The 17,955-nt window shown below is 42.3% G+C and overlaps 16 non-coding genes across 16 annotated transcripts; all 16 read left to right on the top strand.

Annotated features, from left to right (window-relative positions):
- The first annotated feature begins 82 nt into the window (after nucleotides 1–82).
- Nucleotides 83–201, top strand: LOC148328235 (5S ribosomal RNA). Its single transcript, XR_015845880.1, has one exon. It is a non-coding gene; the product is annotated as a 5S ribosomal RNA (ribosomal RNA).
- Nucleotides 202–1,199: 998 nt separating this feature from the next.
- LOC148328234 (5S ribosomal RNA) lies at nucleotides 1,200–1,318 on the top strand. The gene has a single exon (XR_015846006.1). It is a non-coding gene; the product is annotated as a 5S ribosomal RNA (ribosomal RNA).
- A 998-nt stretch (nucleotides 1,319–2,316) lies between these two features.
- LOC148328233 (5S ribosomal RNA) lies at nucleotides 2,317–2,435 on the top strand. The gene has a single exon (XR_015846067.1). It is a non-coding gene; the product is annotated as a 5S ribosomal RNA (ribosomal RNA).
- A 998-nt stretch (nucleotides 2,436–3,433) lies between these two features.
- On the top strand, nucleotides 3,434–3,552 carry LOC148328232 (5S ribosomal RNA). Its single transcript, XR_015846066.1, has one exon. It is a non-coding gene; the product is annotated as a 5S ribosomal RNA (ribosomal RNA).
- Nucleotides 3,553–4,554: 1,002 nt separating this feature from the next.
- LOC148328231 (5S ribosomal RNA) lies at nucleotides 4,555–4,673 on the top strand. Its single transcript, XR_015846065.1, has one exon. It is a non-coding gene; the product is annotated as a 5S ribosomal RNA (ribosomal RNA).
- A 999-nt stretch (nucleotides 4,674–5,672) lies between these two features.
- On the top strand, nucleotides 5,673–5,791 carry LOC148328230 (5S ribosomal RNA). Its single transcript, XR_015846064.1, has one exon. It is a non-coding gene; the product is annotated as a 5S ribosomal RNA (ribosomal RNA).
- Nucleotides 5,792–6,789: 998 nt separating this feature from the next.
- LOC148328229 (5S ribosomal RNA) lies at nucleotides 6,790–6,908 on the top strand. Its single transcript, XR_015846005.1, has one exon. It is a non-coding gene; the product is annotated as a 5S ribosomal RNA (ribosomal RNA).
- Nucleotides 6,909–7,906: 998 nt separating this feature from the next.
- Nucleotides 7,907–8,025, top strand: LOC148328228 (5S ribosomal RNA). The gene has a single exon (XR_015845997.1). It is a non-coding gene; the product is annotated as a 5S ribosomal RNA (ribosomal RNA).
- A 998-nt stretch (nucleotides 8,026–9,023) lies between these two features.
- Nucleotides 9,024–9,142, top strand: LOC148328227 (5S ribosomal RNA). The gene has a single exon (XR_015846063.1). It is a non-coding gene; the product is annotated as a 5S ribosomal RNA (ribosomal RNA).
- Nucleotides 9,143–10,140: 998 nt separating this feature from the next.
- LOC148328226 (5S ribosomal RNA) lies at nucleotides 10,141–10,259 on the top strand. Its single transcript, XR_015846061.1, has one exon. It is a non-coding gene; the product is annotated as a 5S ribosomal RNA (ribosomal RNA).
- A 998-nt stretch (nucleotides 10,260–11,257) lies between these two features.
- On the top strand, nucleotides 11,258–11,376 carry LOC148328225 (5S ribosomal RNA). The gene has a single exon (XR_015846060.1). It is a non-coding gene; the product is annotated as a 5S ribosomal RNA (ribosomal RNA).
- A 999-nt stretch (nucleotides 11,377–12,375) lies between these two features.
- Nucleotides 12,376–12,494, top strand: LOC148328224 (5S ribosomal RNA). The gene has a single exon (XR_015846059.1). It is a non-coding gene; the product is annotated as a 5S ribosomal RNA (ribosomal RNA).
- Nucleotides 12,495–13,492: 998 nt separating this feature from the next.
- LOC148328223 (5S ribosomal RNA) lies at nucleotides 13,493–13,611 on the top strand. The gene has a single exon (XR_015846058.1). It is a non-coding gene; the product is annotated as a 5S ribosomal RNA (ribosomal RNA).
- A 998-nt stretch (nucleotides 13,612–14,609) lies between these two features.
- LOC148328222 (5S ribosomal RNA) lies at nucleotides 14,610–14,728 on the top strand. The gene has a single exon (XR_015846057.1). It is a non-coding gene; the product is annotated as a 5S ribosomal RNA (ribosomal RNA).
- Nucleotides 14,729–15,727: 999 nt separating this feature from the next.
- On the top strand, nucleotides 15,728–15,846 carry LOC148328221 (5S ribosomal RNA). Its single transcript, XR_015846056.1, has one exon. It is a non-coding gene; the product is annotated as a 5S ribosomal RNA (ribosomal RNA).
- Nucleotides 15,847–16,844: 998 nt separating this feature from the next.
- Nucleotides 16,845–16,963, top strand: LOC148328220 (5S ribosomal RNA). The gene has a single exon (XR_015846055.1). It is a non-coding gene; the product is annotated as a 5S ribosomal RNA (ribosomal RNA).
- Nucleotides 16,964–17,955: the final 992 nt, after the last annotated feature.

Raw genomic sequence — 17,955 nt, 5'->3', positions numbered from 1 at the left:
AGATTCTTGTTACGTATTTTTGGATTGATTTGCCACAATAAAGACCACATGTATAAAAGGCAAAATTTTGAAAGAAATTGTCGCTTACGGCCATACTACCCTGAGAACGCCCGATCTCGTCCGATCTCGGAAGCTAAGCAGGGTCGGGCCTGGTTAGTACTTGGATGGGAGACCGCCTGGGAATACCAGGTGCTGTAAGCTTTTGCACCGCAAAAAAAAATAAAAAACTTTGACAAATGTAAACAAGTATGCGAGCTGCTTTTTTTATAAATTTCCACATATTCGCCTGACAGGCTGAGAGCACAAAATGCCAACATTCAGCGTCCCCTGCCTTTGGGTGTTGCTACAGTCTCGCCGTGGACGACTCGCAAATGCTTGTGGCAATTTGCAAATGCTTGTCTGGAGACTTGAGTGTGGCTCCGGAGCTCCACATTAAGACCAAAAGGGGACTCTCGTAGTCTACAGGTGTAGCAGACAGATGACCCGATCCGGTTGGGTTGGTGCAGTGAGTTTTACTAAATAAAAAGGTAATGAATCAATTTTAAAAAAATGGTGTTTACTGAATGCAATAAAGGGAAGTATAGTTAATGTGGCAATTAGCAGGTGTGGAGAAGCTTCATTCATTTTTTTTAGCTTCACTGGTTATATCATTGGTTCTTATTTTATTAGTTCCACTTTATTCTTCCATTTATTCCAATTTAATTTAAATAATGTCAAATAAATTGTACATGACCATGGGTGGATAGCAGTGAACGCCCCCCCATGTTATTGGTGGATATATTGGTGGTACGGGGCTGGAATAATATTAGTGCCCCCATGTGGTCCGAACGTGTAGCTACGGAGCCACACACAAGTCTCCTGACACGCATTTGCAAATCAGCACACGCATTTGCGAGTCGTCCGCGGCAGGACTGTAGCAAACGTCACCTGTAAGAACACAGCCAATCAAAAGGTCCCGTTTTTACAGGTCGCCCATCTACGGATTTTTGTCCGCATTTAACCATGTGTATGTGCCAACAAATCATTGTACACATTTGCTGATATTTGTCATATATCTGTGACTTCAATCATGCATTGTAGATTGTTGTTACACATTTGTGACTGTGGTTATAGTTTCAGATTCTTGTTACGTATTTTTGGATTGATTTGCCACAATAAAGACCACATGTATAAAAGGCAAAATTTTGAAAGAAATTGTCGCTTACGGCCATACTACCCTGAGAACGCCCGATCTCGTCCGATCTCGGAAGCTAAGCAGGGTCGGGCCTGGTTAGTACTTGGATGGGAGACCGCCTGGGAATACCAGGTGCTGTATGCTTTTGCACCGCAAAAAAAAATAAAAAACTTTGACAAATGTAAGCAAGTATGCGAGCTGCTTTTTTTATAAATTTCCACATATTCGCCTGACAGGCTGAGAGCACAAAATGCCAACATTCAGCGTCCCCTGCCTTTGGGTGTTGCTACAGTCTCGCCGTGGACGACTCGCAAATGCTTGTGGCAATTTGCAAATGCTTGTCTGGAGACTTGAGTGTGGCTCCGGAGCTCCACATTAAGACCAAAAGGGGACTCTCGTAGTCTACAGGTGTAGCAGACAGATGACCCGATCCGGTTGGGTTGGTGCAGTGAGTTTTACTAAATAAAAAGGTAATGAATCAATTTTAAAAAAATGGTGTTTACTGAATGCAATAAAGGGAAGTATAGTTAATGTGGCAATTAGCAGGTGTGGAGAAGCTTCATTCATTTTTTTTAGCTTCACTGGTTATATCATTGGTTCTTATTTTATTAGTTCCACTTTATTCTTCCATTTATTCCAATTTAATTTAAATAATGTCAAATAAATTGTACATGACCATGGGTGGATAGCAGTGAACGCCCCCCCATGTTATTGGTGGATATATTGGTGGTACGGGGCTGGAATAATATTAGTGCCCCCATGTGGTCCGAACGTGTAGCTACGGAGCCACACACAAGTCTCCTGACACGCATTTGCAAATCAGCACACGCATTTGCGAGTCGTCCGCGGCAGGACTGTAGCAAACGTCACCTGTAAGAACACAGCCAATCAAAAGGTCCCGTTTTTACAGGTCGCCCATCTACGGATTTTTGTCCGCATTTAACCATGTGTATGTGCCAACAAATCATTGTACACATTTGCTGATATTTGTCATATATCTGTGACTTCAATCATGCATTGTAGATTGTTGTTACACATTTGTGACTGTGGTTATAGTTTCAGATTCTTGTTACGTATTTTTGGATTGATTTGCCACAATAAAGACCACATGTATAAAAGGCAAAATTTTGAAAGGAATTGTCGCTTACGGCCATACTACCCTGAGAACGCCCGATCTCGTCCGATCTCGGAAGCTAAGCAGGGTCGGGCCTGGTTAGTACTTGGATGGGAGACCGCCTGGGAATACCAGGTGCTGTAAGCTTTTGCACCGCAAAAAAAAATTAAAAACTTTGACAAATGTAAGCAAGTATGCGAGCTGCTTTTTTTATAAATTTCCACATATTCGCCTGACAGGCTGAGAGCACAAAATGCCAACATTCAGCGTCCCCTGCCTTTGGGTGTTGCTACAGTCTCGCCGTGGACGACTCGCAAATGCTTGTGGCAATTTGCAAATGCTTGTCTGGAGACTTGAGTGTGGCTCCGGAGCTCCACATTAAGACCAAAAGGGGACTCTCGTAGTCTACAGGTGTAGCAGACAGATGACCCGATCCGGTTGGGTTGGTGCAGTGAGTTTTACTAAATAAAAAGGTAATGAATCAATTTTAAAAAAATGGTGTTTACTGAATGCAATAAAGGGAAGTATAGTTAATGTGGCAATTAGCAGGTGTGGAGAAGCTTCATTCATTTTTTTTAGCTTCACTGGTTATATCATTGGTTCTTATTTTATTAGTTCCACTTTATTCTTCCATTTATTCCAATTTAATTTAAATAATGTCAAATAAATTGTACATGACCATGGGTGGATAGCAGTGAACGCCCCCCCATGTTATTGGTGGATATATTGGTGGTACGGGGCTGGAATAATATTAGTGCCCCCATGTGGTCCGAACGTGTAGCTACGGAGCCACACACAAGTCTCCTGACACGCATTTGCAAATCAGCACACGCATTTGCGAGTCGTCCGCGGCAGGACTGTAGCAAACGTCACCTGTAAGAACACAGCCAATCAAAAGGTCCCGTTTTTACAGGTCGCCCATCTACGGATTTTTGTCCGCATTTAACCATGTGTATGTGCCAACAAATCATTGTACACATTTGCTGATATTTGTCATATATCTGTGACTTCAATCATGCATTGTAGATTGTTGTTACACATTTGTGACTGTGGTTATAGTTTCAGATTCTTGTTACGTATTTTTGGATTGATTTGCCACAATAAAGACCACATGTATAAAAGGCAAAATTTTGAAAGGAATTGTCGCTTACGGCCATACTACCCTGAGAACGCCCGATCTCGTCCGATCTCGGAAGCTAAGCAGGGTCGGGCCTGGTTAGTACTTGGATGGGAGACCGCCTGGGAATACCAGGTGCTGTAAGCTTTTGCACCGCAAAAAAAAATTAAAAACTTTGACAAATGTAAGCAAGTATGCGAGCTGCTTTTTTTATAAATTTCCACATATTCGCCTGACAGGCTGAGAGCACAAAATGCCAACATTCAGCGTCCCCTGCCTTTGGGTGTTGCTACAGTCTCGCCGTGGACGACTCGCAAATGCTTGTGGCAATTTGCAAATGCTTGTCTGGAGACTTGAGTGTGGCTCCGGAGCTCCACATTAAGACCAAAAGGGGACTCTCGTAGTCTACAGGTGTAGCAGACAGATGACCCGATCCGGTTGGGTTGGTGCAGTGAGTTTTACTAAATAAAAAGGTAATGAATCAATTTTAAAAAAATGGTGTTTACTGAATGCAATAAAGGGAAGTATAGTTAATGTGGCAATTAGCAGGTGTGGAGAAGCTTCATTCATTTTTTTTAGCTTCACTGGTTATATCATTGGTTCTTATTTTATTAGTTCCACTTTATTCTTCCATTTATTCCAATTTAATTTAAATAATGTCAAATAAATTGTACATGACCATGGGTGGATAGCAGTGAACGCCCCCCCATGTTATTGGTGGATATATTGGTGGTACGGGGCTGGAATAATATTAGTGCCCCCATGTGGTCCGAACGTGTAGCTACGGAGCCACACACAAGTCTCCTGACACGCATTTGCAAATCAGCACACGCATTTGCGAGTCGTCCGCGGCAGGACTGTAGCAAACGTCACCTGTAAGAACACAGCCAATCAAAAGGTCCCGTTTTTACAGGTCGCCCATCTACGGATTTTTGTCCGCATTTAACCATGTGTATGTGCCAACAAATCATTGTACACATTTGCTGATATTTGTCATATATCTGTGACTTCAATCATGCATTGTAGATTGTTGTTACACATTTGTGACTGTGGTTATAGTTTCAGATTCTTGTTACGTATTTTTGGATTGAAGTATTTGCCACAATAAAGACCACATGTATAAAAGGCAAAATTTTGAAAGGAATTGTCGCTTACGGCCATACTACCCTGAGAACGCCCGATCTCGTCCGATCTCGGAAGCTAAGCAGGGTCGGGCCTGGTTAGTACTTGGATGGGAGACCGCCTGGGAATACCAGGTGCTGTAAGCTTTTGCACCGCAAAAAAAAATTAAAAACTTTGACAAATGTAAGCAAGTATGCGAGCTGCTTTTTTTATAAATTTCCACATATTCGCCTGACAGGCTGAGAGCACAAAATGCCAACATTCAGCGTCCCCTGCCTTTGGGTGTTGCTACAGTCTCGCCGTGGACGACTCGCAAATGCTTGTGGCAATTTGCAAATGCTTGTCTGGAGACTTGAGTGTGGCTCCGGAGCTCCACATTAAGACCAAAAGGGGACTCTCGTAGTCTACAGGTGTAGCAGACAGATGACCCGATCCGGTTGGGTTGGTGCAGTGAGTTTTACTAAATAAAAAGGTAATGAATCAATTTTAAAAAAATGGTGTTTACTGAATGCAATAAAGGGAAGTATAGTTAATGTGGCAATTAGCAGGTGTGGAGAAGCTTCATTCATTTTTTTTAGCTTCACTGGTTATATCATTGGTTCTTATTTTATTAGTTCCACTTTATTCTTCCATTTATTCCAATTTAATTTAAATAATGTCAAATAAATTGTACATGACCATGGGTGGATAGCAGTGAACGCCCCCCCATGTTATTGGTGGATATATTGATGGTACGGGGCTGGAATAATATTAGTGCCCCCATGTGGTCCGAACGTGTAGCTACGGAGCCACACACAAGTCTCCTGACACGCATTTGCAAATCAGCACACGCATTTGCGAGTCGTCCGCGGCAGGACTGTAGCAAACGTCACCTGTAAGAACACAGCCAATCAAAAGGTCCCGTTTTTACAGGTCGCCCATCTACGGATTTTTGTCCGCATTTAACCATGTGTATGTGCCAACAAATCATTGTACACATTTGCTGATATTTGTCATATATCTGTGACTTCAATCATGCATTGTAGATTGTTGTTACACATTTGTGACTGTGGTTATAGTTTCAGATTCTTGTTACGTATTTTTGGATTGATTTGCCACAATAAAGACCACATGTATAAAAGGCAAAATTTTGAAAAAAAATTGTCGCTTACGGCCATACTACCCTGAGAACGCCCGATCTCGTCCGATCTCGGAAGCTAAGCAGGGTCGGGCCTGGTTAGTACTTGGATGGGAGACCGCCTGGGAATACCAGGTGCTGTAAGCTTTTGCACCGCAAAAAAAAATAAAAAACTTTGACAAATGTAAACAAGTATGCGAGCTGCTTTTTTTATAAATTTCCACATATTCGCCTGACAGGCTGAGAGCACAAAATGCCAACATTCAGCGTCCCCTGCCTTTGGGTGTTGCTACAGTCTCGCCGTGGACGACTCGCAAATGCTTGTGGCAATTTGCAAATGCTTGTCTGGAGACTTGAGTGTGGCTCCGGAGCTCCACATTAAGACCAAAAGGGGACTCTCGTAGTCTACAGGTGTAGCAGACAGATGACCCGATCCGGTTGGGTTGGTGCAGTGAGTTTTACTAAATAAAAAGGTAATGAATCAATTTTAAAAAAATGGTGTTTACTGAATGCAATAAAGGGAAGTATAGTTAATGTGGCAATTAGCAGGTGTGGAGAAGCTTCATTCATTTTTTTTAGCTTCACTGGTTATATCATTGGTTCTTATTTTATTAGTTCCACTTTATTCTTCCATTTATTCCAATTTAATTTAAATAATGTCAAATAAATTGTACATGACCATGGGTGGATAGCAGTGAACGCCCCCCCATGTTATTGGTGGATATATTGGTGGTACGGGGCTGGAATAATATTAGTGCCCCCATGTGGTCCGAACGTGTAGCTACGGAGCCACACACAAGTCTCCTGACACGCATTTGCAAATCAGCACACGCATTTGCGAGTCGTCCGCGGCAGGACTGTAGCAAACGTCACCTGTAAGAACACAGCCAATCAAAAGGTCCCGTTTTTACAGGTCGCCCATCTACGGATTTTTGTCCGCATTTAACCATGTGTATGTGCCAACAAATCATTGTACACATTTGCTGATATTTGTCATATATCTGTGACTTCAATCATGCATTGTAGATTGTTGTTACACATTTGTGACTGTGGTTATAGTTTCAGATTCTTGTTACGTATTTTTGGATTGATTTGCCACAATAAAGACCACATGTATAAAAGGCAAAATTTTGAAAGAAATTGTCGCTTACGGCCATACTACCCTGAGAACGCCCGATCTCGTCCGATCTCGGAAGCTAAGCAGGGTCGGGCCTGGTTAGTACTTGGATGGGAGACCGCCTGGGAATACCAGGTGCTGTATGCTTTTGCACCGCAAAAAAAAATAAAAAACTTTGACAAATGTAAGCAAGTATGCGAGCTGCTTTTTTTATAAATTTCCACATATTCGCCTGACAGGCTGAGAGCACAAAATGCCAACATTCAGCGTCCCCTGCCTTTGGGTGTTGCTACAGTCTCGCCGTGGACGACTCGCAAATGCTTGTGGCAATTTGCAAATGCTTGTCTGGAGACTTGAGTGTGGCTCCGGAGCTCCACATTAAGACCAAAAGGGGACTCTCGTAGTCTACAGGTGTAGCAGACAGATGACCCGATCCGGTTGGGTTGGTGCAGTGAGTTTTACTAAATAAAAAGGTAATGAATCAATTTTAAAAAAATGGTGTTTACTGAATGCAATAAAGGGAAGTATAGTTAATGTGGCAATTAGCAGGTGTGGAGAAGCTTCATTCATTTTTTTTAGCTTCACTGGTTATATCATTGGTTCTTATTTTATTAGTTCCACTTTATTCTTCCATTTATTCCAATTTAATTTAAATAATGTCAAATAAATTGTACATGACCATGGGTGGATAGCAGTGAACGCCCCCCCATGTTATTGGTGGATATATTGGTGGTACGGGGCTGGAATAATATTAGTGCCCCCATGTGGTCCGAACGTGTAGCTACGGAGCCACACACAAGTCTCCTGACACGCATTTGCAAATCAGCACACGCATTTGCGAGTCGTCCGCGGCAGGACTGTAGCAAACGTCACCTGTAAGAACACAGCCAATCAAAAGGTCCCGTTTTTACAGGTCGCCCATCTACGGATTTTTGTCCGCATTTAACCATGTGTATGTGCCAACAAATCATTGTACACATTTGCTGATATTTGTCATATATCTGTGACTTCAATCATGCATTGTAGATTGTTGTTACACATTTGTGACTGTGGTTATAGTTTCAGATTCTTGTTACGTATTTTTGGATTGATTTGCCACAATAAAGACCACATGTATAAAAGGCAAAATTTTGAAAGGAATTGTCGCTTACGGCCATACTACCCTGAGAACGCCCGGTCTCGTCCGATCTCGGAAGCTAAGCAGGGTCGGGCCTGGTTAGTACTTGGATGGGAGACCGCCTGGGAATACCAGGTGCTGTAAGCTTTTGCACCGCAAAAAAAAATAAAAAACTTTGACAAATGTAAGCAAGTATGCGAGCTGCTTTTTTTATAAATTTCCACATATTCGCCTGACAGGCTGAGAGCACAAAATGCCAACATTCAGCGTCCCCTGCCTTTGGGTGTTGCTACAGTCTCGCCGTGGACGACTCGCAAATGCTTGTGGCAATTTGCAAATGCTTGTCTGGAGACTTGAGTGTGGCTCCGGAGCTCCACATTAAGACCAAAAGGGGACTCTCGTAGTCTACAGGTGTAGCAGACAGATGACCCGATCCGGTTGGGTTGGTGCAGTGAGTTTTACTAAATAAAAAGGTAATGAATCAATTTTAAAAAAATGGTGTTTACTGAATGCAATAAAGGGAAGTATAGTTAATGTGGCAATTAGCAGGTGTGGAGAAGCTTCATTCATTTTTTTTAGCTTCACTGGTTATATCATTGGTTCTTATTTTATTAGTTCCACTTTATTCTTCCATTTATTCCAATTTAATTTAAATAATGTCAAATAAATTGTACATGACCATGGGTGGATAGCAGTGAACGCCCCCCCATGTTATTGGTGGATATATTGGTGGTACGGGGCTGGAATAATATTAGTGCCCCCATGTGGTCCGAACGTGTAGCTACGGAGCCACACACAAGTCTCCTGACACGCATTTGCAAATCAGCACACGCATTTGCGAGTCGTCCGCGGCAGGACTGTAGCAAACGTCACCTGTAAGAACACAGCCAATCAAAAGGTCCCGTTTTTACAGGTCGCCCATCTACGGATTTTTGTCCGCATTTAACCATGTGTATGTGCCAACAAATCATTGTACACATTTGCTGATATTTGTCATATATCTGTGACTTCAATCATGCATTGTAGATTGTTGTTACACATTTGTGACTGTGGTTATAGTTTCAGATTCTTGTTACGTATTTTTGGATTGATTTGCCACAATAAAGACCACATGTATAAAAGGCAAAATTTTGAAAGAAATTGTCGCTTACGGCCATACTACCCTGAGAACGCCCGATCTCGTCCGATCTCGGAAGCTAAGCAGGGTCGGGCCTGGTTAGTACTTGGATGGGAGACCGCCTGGGAATACCAGGTGCTGTAAGCTTTTGCACCGCAAAAAAAAATTAAAAACTTTGACAAATGTAAGCAAGTATGCGAGCTGCTTTTTTTATAAATTTCCACATATTCGCCTGACAGGCTGAGAGCACAAAATGCCAACATTCAGCGTCCCCTGCCTTTGGGTGTTGCTACAGTCTCGCCGTGGACGACTCGCAAATGCTTGTGGCAATTTGCAAATGCTTGTCTGGAGACTTGAGTGTGGCTCCGGAGCTCCACATTAAGACCAAAAGGGGACTCTCGTAGTCTACAGGTGTAGCAGACAGATGACCCGATCCGGTTGGGTTGGTGCAGTGAGTTTTACTAAATAAAAAGGTAATGAATCAATTTTTAAAAAATGGTGTTTACTGAATGCAATAAAGGGAAGTATAGTTAATGTGGCAATTAGCAGGTGTGGAGAAGCTTCATTCATTTTTTTTAGCTTCACTGGTTATATCATTGGTTCTTATTTTATTAGTTCCACTTTATTCTTCCATTTATTCCAATTTAATTTAAATAATGTCAAATAAATTGTACATGACCATGGGTGGATAGCAGTGAACGCCCCCCCATGTTATTGGTGGATATATTGGTGGTACGGGGCTGGAATAATATTAGTGCCCCCATGTGGTCCGAACGTGTAGCTACGGAGCCACACACAAGTCTCCTGACACGCATTTGCAAATCAGCACACGCATTTGCGAGTCGTCCGCGGCAGGACTGTAGCAAACGTCACCTGTAAGAACACAGCCAATCAAAAGGTCCCGTTTTTACAGGTCGCCCATCTACGGATTTTTGTCCGCATTTAACCATGTGTATGTGCCAACAAATCATTGTACACATTTGCTGATATTTGTCATATATCTGTGACTTCAATCATGCATTGTAGATTGTTGTTACACATTTGTGACTGTGGTTATAGTTTCAGATTCTTGTTACGTATTTTTGGATTGATTTGCCACAATAAAGACCACATGTATAAAAGGCAAAATTTTGAAAGAAATTGTCGCTTACGGCCATACTACCCTGAGAACGCCCGATCTCGTCCGATCTCGGAAGCTAAGCAGGGTCGGGCCTGGTTAGTACTTGGATGGGAGACCGCCTGGGAATACCAGGTGCTGTAAGCTTTTGCACCGCAAAAAAAAATTAAAAACTTTGACAAATGTAAGCAAGTATGCGAGCTGCTTTTTTTATAAATTTCCACATATTCGCCTGACAGGCTGAGAGCACAAAATGCCAACATTCAGCGTCCCCTGCCTTTGGGTGTTGCTACAGTCTCGCCGTGGACGACTCGCAAATGCTTGTGGCAATTTGCAAATGCTTGTCTGGAGACTTGAGTGTGGCTCCGGAGCTCCACATTAAGACCAAAAGGGGACTCTCGTAGTCTACAGGTGTAGCAGACAGATGACCCGATCCGGTTGGGTTGGTGCAGTGAGTTTTACTAAATAAAAAGGTAATGAATCAATTTTAAAAAAATGGTGTTTACTGAATGCAATAAAGGGAAGTATAGTTAATGTGGCAATTAGCAGGTGTGGAGAAGCTTCATTCATTTTTTTTAGCTTCACTGGTTATATCATTGGTTCTTATTTTATTAGTTCCACTTTATTCTTCCATTTATTCCAATTTAATTTAAATAATGTCAAATAAATTGTACATGACCATGGGTGGATAGCAGTGAACGCCCCCCCATGTTATTGGTGGATATATTGGTGGTACGGGGCTGGAATAATATTAGTGCCCCCATGTGGTCCGAACGTGTAGCTACGGAGCCACACACAAGTCTCCTGACACGCATTTGCAAATCAGCACACGCATTTGCGAGTCGTCCGCGGCAGGACTGTAGCAAACGTCACCTGTAAGAACACAGCCAATCAAAAGGTCCCGTTTTTACAGGTCGCCCATCTACGGATTTTTGTCCGCATTTAACCATGTGTATGTGCCAACAAATCATTGTACACATTTGCTGATATTTGTCATATATCTGTGACTTCAATCATGCATTGTAGATTGTTGTTACACATTTGTGACTGTGGTTATAGTTTCAGATTCTTGTTACGTATTTTTGGATTGATTTGCCACAATAAAGACCACATGTATAAAAGGCAAAATTTTGAAAGAAATTGTCGCTTACGGCCATACTACCCTGAGAACGCCCGATCTCGTCCGATCTCGGAAGCTAAGCAGGGTCGGGCCTGGTTAGTACTTGGATGGGAGACCGCCTGGGAATACCAGGTGCTGTAAGCTTTTGCACCGCAAAAAAAAATTAAAAACTTTGACAAATGTAAGCAAGTATGCGAGCTGCTTTTTTTTATAAATTTCCACATATTCGCCTGACAGGCTGAGAGCACAAAATGCCAACATTCAGCGTCCCCTGCCTTTGGGTGTTGCTACAGTCTCGCCGTGGACGACTCGCAAATGCTTGTGGCAATTTGCAAATGCTTGTCTGGAGACTTGAGTGTGGCTCCGGAGCTCCACATTAAGACCAAAAGGGGACTCTCGTAGTCTACAGGTGTAGCAGACAGATGACCCGATCCGGTTGGGTTGGTGCAGTGAGTTTTACTAAATAAAAAGGTAATGAATCAATTTTAAAAAAATGGTGTTTACTGAATGCAATAAAGGGAAGTATAGTTAATGTGGCAATTAGCAGGTGTGGAGAAGCTTCATTCATTTTTTTTAGCTTCACTGGTTATATCATTGGTTCTTATTTTATTAGTTCCACTTTATTCTTCCATTTATTCCAATTTAATTTAAATAATGTCAAATAAATTGTACATGACCATGGGTGGATAGCAGTGAACGCCCCCCCATGTTATTGGTGTATATATTGGTGGTACGGGGCTGGAATAATATTAGTGCCCCCATGTGGTCCGAACGTGTAGCTACGGAGCCACACACAAGTCTCCTGACACGCATTTGCAAATCAGCACACGCATTTGCGAGTCGTCCGCGGCAGGACTGTAGCAAACGTCACCTGTAAGAACACAGCCAATCAAAAGGTCCCGTTTTTACAGGTCGCCCATCTACGGATTTTTGTCCGCATTTAACCATGTGTATGTGCCAACAAATCATTGTACACATTTGCTGATATTTGTCATATATCTGTGACTTCAATCATGCATTGTAGATTGTTGTTACACATTTGTGACTGTGGTTATAGTTTCAGATTCTTGTTACGTATTTTTGGATTGATTTGCCACAATAAAGACCACATGTATAAAAGGCAAAATTTTGAAAGAAATTGTCGCTTACGGCCATACTACCCTGAGAACGCCCGATCTCGTCCGATCTCGGAAGCTAAGCAGGGTCGGGCCTGGTTAGTACTTGGATGGGAGACCGCCTGGGAATACCAGGTGCTGTAAGCTTTTGCACCGCAAAAAAAAATTAAAAACTTTGACAAATGTAAGCAAGTATGCGAGCTGCTTTTTTTATAAATTTCCACATATTCGCCTGACAGGCTGAGAGCACAAAATGCCAACATTCAGCGTCCCCTGCCTTTGGGTGTTGCTACAGTCTCGCCGTGGACGACTCGCAAATGCTTGTGGCAATTTGCAAATGCTTGTCTGGAGACTTGAGTGTGGCTCCGGAGCTCCACATTAAGACCAAAAGGGGACTCTCGTAGTCTACAGGTGTAGCAGACAGATGACCCGATCCGGTTGGGTTGGTGCAGTGAGTTTTACTAAATAAAAAGGTAATGAATCAATTTTAAAAAAATGGTGTTTACTGAATGCAATAAAGGGAAGTATAGTTAATGTGGCAATTAGCAGGTGTGGAGAAGCTTCATTCATTTTTTTTAGCTTCACTGGTTATATCATTGGTTCTTATTTTATTAGTTCCACTTTATTCTTCCATTTATTCCAATTTAATTTAAATAATGTCAAATAAATTGTACATGACCATGGGTGGATAGCAGTGAACGCCCCCCCATGTTATTGGTGGATATATTGGTGGTACGGGGCTGGAATAATATTAGTGCCCCCATGTGGTCCGAACGTGTAGCTACGGAGCCACACACAAGTCTCCTGACACGCATTTGCAAATCAGCACACGCATTTGCGAGTCGTCCGCGGCAGGACTGTAGCAAACGTCACCTGTAAGAACACAGCCAATCAAAAGGTCCCGTTTTTACAGGTCGCCCATCTACGGATTTTTGTCCGCATTTAACCATGTGTATGTGCCAACAAATCATTGTACACATTTGCTGATATTTGTCATATATCTGTGACTTCAATCATGCATTGTAGATTGTTGTTACACATTTGTGACTGTGGTTATAGTTTCAGATTCTTGTTACGTATTTTTGGATTGATTTGCCACAATAAAGACCACATGTATAAAAGGCAAAATTTTGAAAGAAATTGTCGCTTACGGCCATACTACCCTGAGAACGCCCGATCTCGTCCGATCTCGGAAGCTAAGCAGGGTCGGGCCTGGTTAGTACTTGGATGGGAGACCGCCTGGGAATACCAGGTGCTGTAAGCTTTTGCACCGCAAAAAAAAATTAAAAACTTTGACAAATGTAAGCAAGTATGCGAGCTGCTTTTTTTATAAATTTCCACATATTCGCCTGACAGGCTGAGAGCACAAAATGCCAACATTCAGCGTCCCCTGCCTTTGGGTGTTGCTACAGTCTCGCCGTGGACGACTCGCAAATGCTTGTGGCAATTTGCAAATGCTTGTCTGGAGACTTGAGTGTGGCTCCGGAGCTCCACATTAAGACCAAAAGGGGACTCTCGTAGTCTACAGGTGTAGCAGACAGATGACCCGATCCGGTTGGGTTGGTGCAGTGAGTTTTACTAAATAAAAAGGTAATGAATCAATTTTAAAAAAATGGTGTTTACTGAATGCAATAAAGGGAAGTATAGTTAATGTGGCAATTAGCAGGTGTGGAGAAGCTTCATTCATTTTTTTTAGCTTCACTGGTTATATCATTGGTTCTTATTTTATTAGTTCCACTTTATTCTTCCATTTATTCCAATTTAATTTAAATAATGTCAAATAAATTGTACATGACCATGGGTGGATAGCAGTGAACGCCCCCCCATGTTATTGGTGGATATATTGGTGGTACGGGGCTGGAATAATATTAGTGCCCCCATGTGGTCCGAACGTGTAGCTACGGAGCCACACACAAGTCTCCTGACACGCATTTGCAAATCAGCACACGCATTTGCGAGTCGTCCGCGGCAGGACTGTAGCAAACGTCACCTGTAAGAACACAGCCAATCAAAAGGTCCCGTTTTTACAGGTCGCCCATCTACGGATTTTTGTCCGCATTTAACCATGTGTATGTGCCAACAAATCATTGTACACATTTGCTGATATTTGTCATATATCTGTGACTTCAATCATGCATTGTAGATTGTTGTTACACATTTGTGACTGTGGTTATAGTTTCAGATTCTTGTTACGTATTTTTGGATTGATTTGCCACAATAAAGACCACATGTATAAAAGGCAAAATTTTGAAAGAAATTGTCGCTTACGGCCATACTACCCTGAGAACGCCCGATCTCGTCCGATCTCGGAAGCTAAGCAGGGTCGGGCCTGGTTAGTACTTGGATGGGAGACCGCCTGGGAATACCAGGTGCTGTAAGCTTTTGCACCGCAAAAAAAAATTAAAAACTTTGACAAATGTAAGCAAGTATGCGAGCTGCTTTTTTTTATAAATTTCCACATATTCGCCTGACAGGCTGAGAGCACAAAATGCCAACATTCAGCGTCCCCTGCCTTTGGGTGTTGCTACAGTCTCGCCGTGGACGACTCGCAAATGCTTGTGGCAATTTGCAAATGCTTGTCTGGAGACTTGAGTGTGGCTCCGGAGCTCCACATTAAGACCAAAAGGGGACTCTCGTAGTCTACAGGTGTAGCAGACAGATGACCCGATCCGGTTGGGTTGGTGCAGTGAGTTTTACTAAATAAAAAGGTAATGAATCAATTTTAAAAAAATGGTGTTTACTGAATGCAATAAAGGGAAGTATAGTTAATGTGGCAATTAGCAGGTGTGGAGAAGCTTCATTCATTTTTTTTAGCTTCACTGGTTATATCATTGGTTCTTATTTTATTAGTTCCACTTTATTCTTCCATTTATTCCAATTTAATTTAAATAATGTCAAATAAATTGTACATGACCATGGGTGGATAGCAGTGAACGCCCCCCCATGTTATTGGTGTATATATTGGTGGTACGGGGCTGGAATAATATTAGTGCCCCCATGTGGTCCGAACGTGTAGCTACGGAGCCACACACAAGTCTCCTGACACGCATTTGCAAATCAGCACACGCATTTGCGAGTCGTCCGCGGCAGGACTGTAGCAAACGTCACCTGTAAGAACACAGCCAATCAAAAGGTCCCGTTTTTACAGGTCGCCCATCTACGGATTTTTGTCCGCATTTAACCATGTGTATGTGCCAACAAATCATTGTACACATTTGCTGATATTTGTCATATATCTGTGACTTCAATCATGCATTGTAGATTGTTGTTACACATTTGTGACTGTGGTTATAGTTTCAGATTCTTGTTACGTATTTTTGGATTGATTTGCCACAATAAAGACCACATGTATAAAAGGCAAAATTTTGAAAGAAATTGTCGCTTACGGCCATACTACCCTGAGAACGCCCGATCTCGTCCGATCTCGGAAGCTAAGCAGGGTCGGGCCTGGTTAGTACTTGGATGGGAGACCGCCTGGGAATACCAGGTGCTGTAAGCTTTTGCACCGCAAAAAAAAATTAAAAACTTTGACAAATGTAAGCAAGTATGCGAGCTGCTTTTTTTATAAATTTCCACATATTCGCCTGACAGGCTGAGAGCACAAAATGCCAACATTCAGCGTCCCCTGCCTTTGGGTGTTGCTACAGTCTCGCCGTGGACGACTCGCAAATGCTTGTGGCAATTTGCAAATGCTTGTCTGGAGACTTGAGTGTGGCTCCGGAGCTCCACATTAAGACCAAAAGGGGACTCTCGTAGTCTACAGGTGTAGCAGACAGATGACCCGATCCGGTTGGGTTGGTGCAGTGAGTTTTACTAAATAAAAAGGTAATGAATCAATTTTAAAAAAATGGTGTTTACTGAATGCAATAAAGGGAAGTATAGTTAATGTGGCAATTAGCAGGTGTGGAGAAGCTTCATTCATTTTTTTTAGCTTCACTGGTTATATCATTGGTTCTTATTTTATTAGTTCCACTTTATTCTTCCATTTATTCCAATTTAATTTAAATAATGTCAAATAAATTGTACATGACCATGGGTGGATAGCAGTGAACGCCCCCCCATGTTATTGGTGGATATATTGGTGGTACGGGGCTGGAATAATATTAGTGCCCCCATGTGGTCCGAACGTGTAGCTACGGAGCCACACACAAGTCTCCTGACACGCATTTGCAAATCAGCACACGCATTTGCGAGTCGTCCGCGGCAGGACTGTAGCAAACGTCACCTGTAAGAACACAGCCAATCAAAAGGTCCCGTTTTTACAGGTCGCCCATCTACGGATTTTTGTCCGCATTTAACCATGTGTATGTGCCAACAAATCATTGTACACATTTGCTGATATTTGTCATATATCTGTGACTTCAATCATGCATTGTAGATTGTTGTTACACATTTGTGACTGTGGTTATAGTTTCAGATTCTTGTTACGTATTTTTGGATTGATTTGCCACAATAAAGACCACATGTATAAAAGGCAAAATTTTGAAAGAAATTGTCGCTTACGGCCATACTACCCTGAGAACGCCCGATCTCGTCCGATCTCGGAAGCTAAGCAGGGTCGGGCCTGGTTAGTACTTGGATGGGAGACCGCCTGGGAATACCAGGTGCTGTAAGCTTTTGCACCGCAAAAAAAAATTAAAAACTTTGACAAATGTAAGCAAGTATGCGAGCTGCTTTTTTTATAAATTTCCACATATTCGCCTGACAGGCTGAGAGCACAAAATGCCAACATTCAGCGTCCCCTGCCTTTGGGTGTTGCTACAGTCTCGCCGTGGACGACTCGCAAATGCTTGTGGCAATTTGCAAATGCTTGTCTGGAGACTTGAGTGTGGCTCCGGAGCTCCACATTAAGACCAAAAGGGGACTCTCGTAGTCTACAGGTGTAGCAGACAGATGACCCGATCCGGTTGGGTTGGTGCAGTGAGTTTTACTAAATAAAAAGGTAATGAATCAATTTTAAAAAAATGGTGTTTACTGAATGCAATAAAGGGAAGTATAGTTAATGTGGCAATTAGCAGGTGTGGAGAAGCTTCATTCATTTTTTTTAGCTTCACTGGTTATATCATTGGTTCTTATTTTATTAGTTCCACTTTATTCTTCCATTTATTCCAATTTAATTTAAATAATGTCAAATAAATTGTACATGACCATGGGTGGATAGCAGTGAACGCCCCCCCATGTTATTGGTGGATATATTGGTGGTACGGGGCTGGAATAATATTAGTGCCCCCATGTGGTCCGAACGTGTAGCTACGGAGCCACACACAAGTCTCCTGACACGCATTTGCAAATCAGCACACGCATTTGCGAGTCGTCCGCGGCAGGACTGTAGCAAACGTCACCTGTAAGAACACAGCCAATCAAAAGGTCCCGTTTTTACAGGTCGCCCATCTACGGATTTTTGTCCGCATTTAACCATGTGTATGTGCCAACAAATCATTGTACACATTTGCTGATATTTGTCATATATCTGTGACTTCAATCATGCATTGTAGATTGTTGTTACACATTTGTGACTGTGGTTATAGTTTCAGATTCTTGTTACGTATTTTTGGATTGATTTGCCACAATAAAGACCACATGTATAAAAGGCAAAATTTTGAAAGAA

This window comes from Idiotropiscis lumnitzeri, chromosome 11 (genome assembly GCF_059441095.1).
Source record: "Idiotropiscis lumnitzeri isolate Australia: NSW breed Sydney's pygmy pipehorse chromosome 11, RoL_Ilum_1.0, whole genome shotgun sequence".
NCBI lineage: Eukaryota > Metazoa > Chordata > Actinopteri > Syngnathiformes > Syngnathidae > Idiotropiscis > Idiotropiscis lumnitzeri.
Note: the sequence above shows the minus strand (reverse complement) of the source record. Positions and strands in the feature narration are given on the sequence as shown.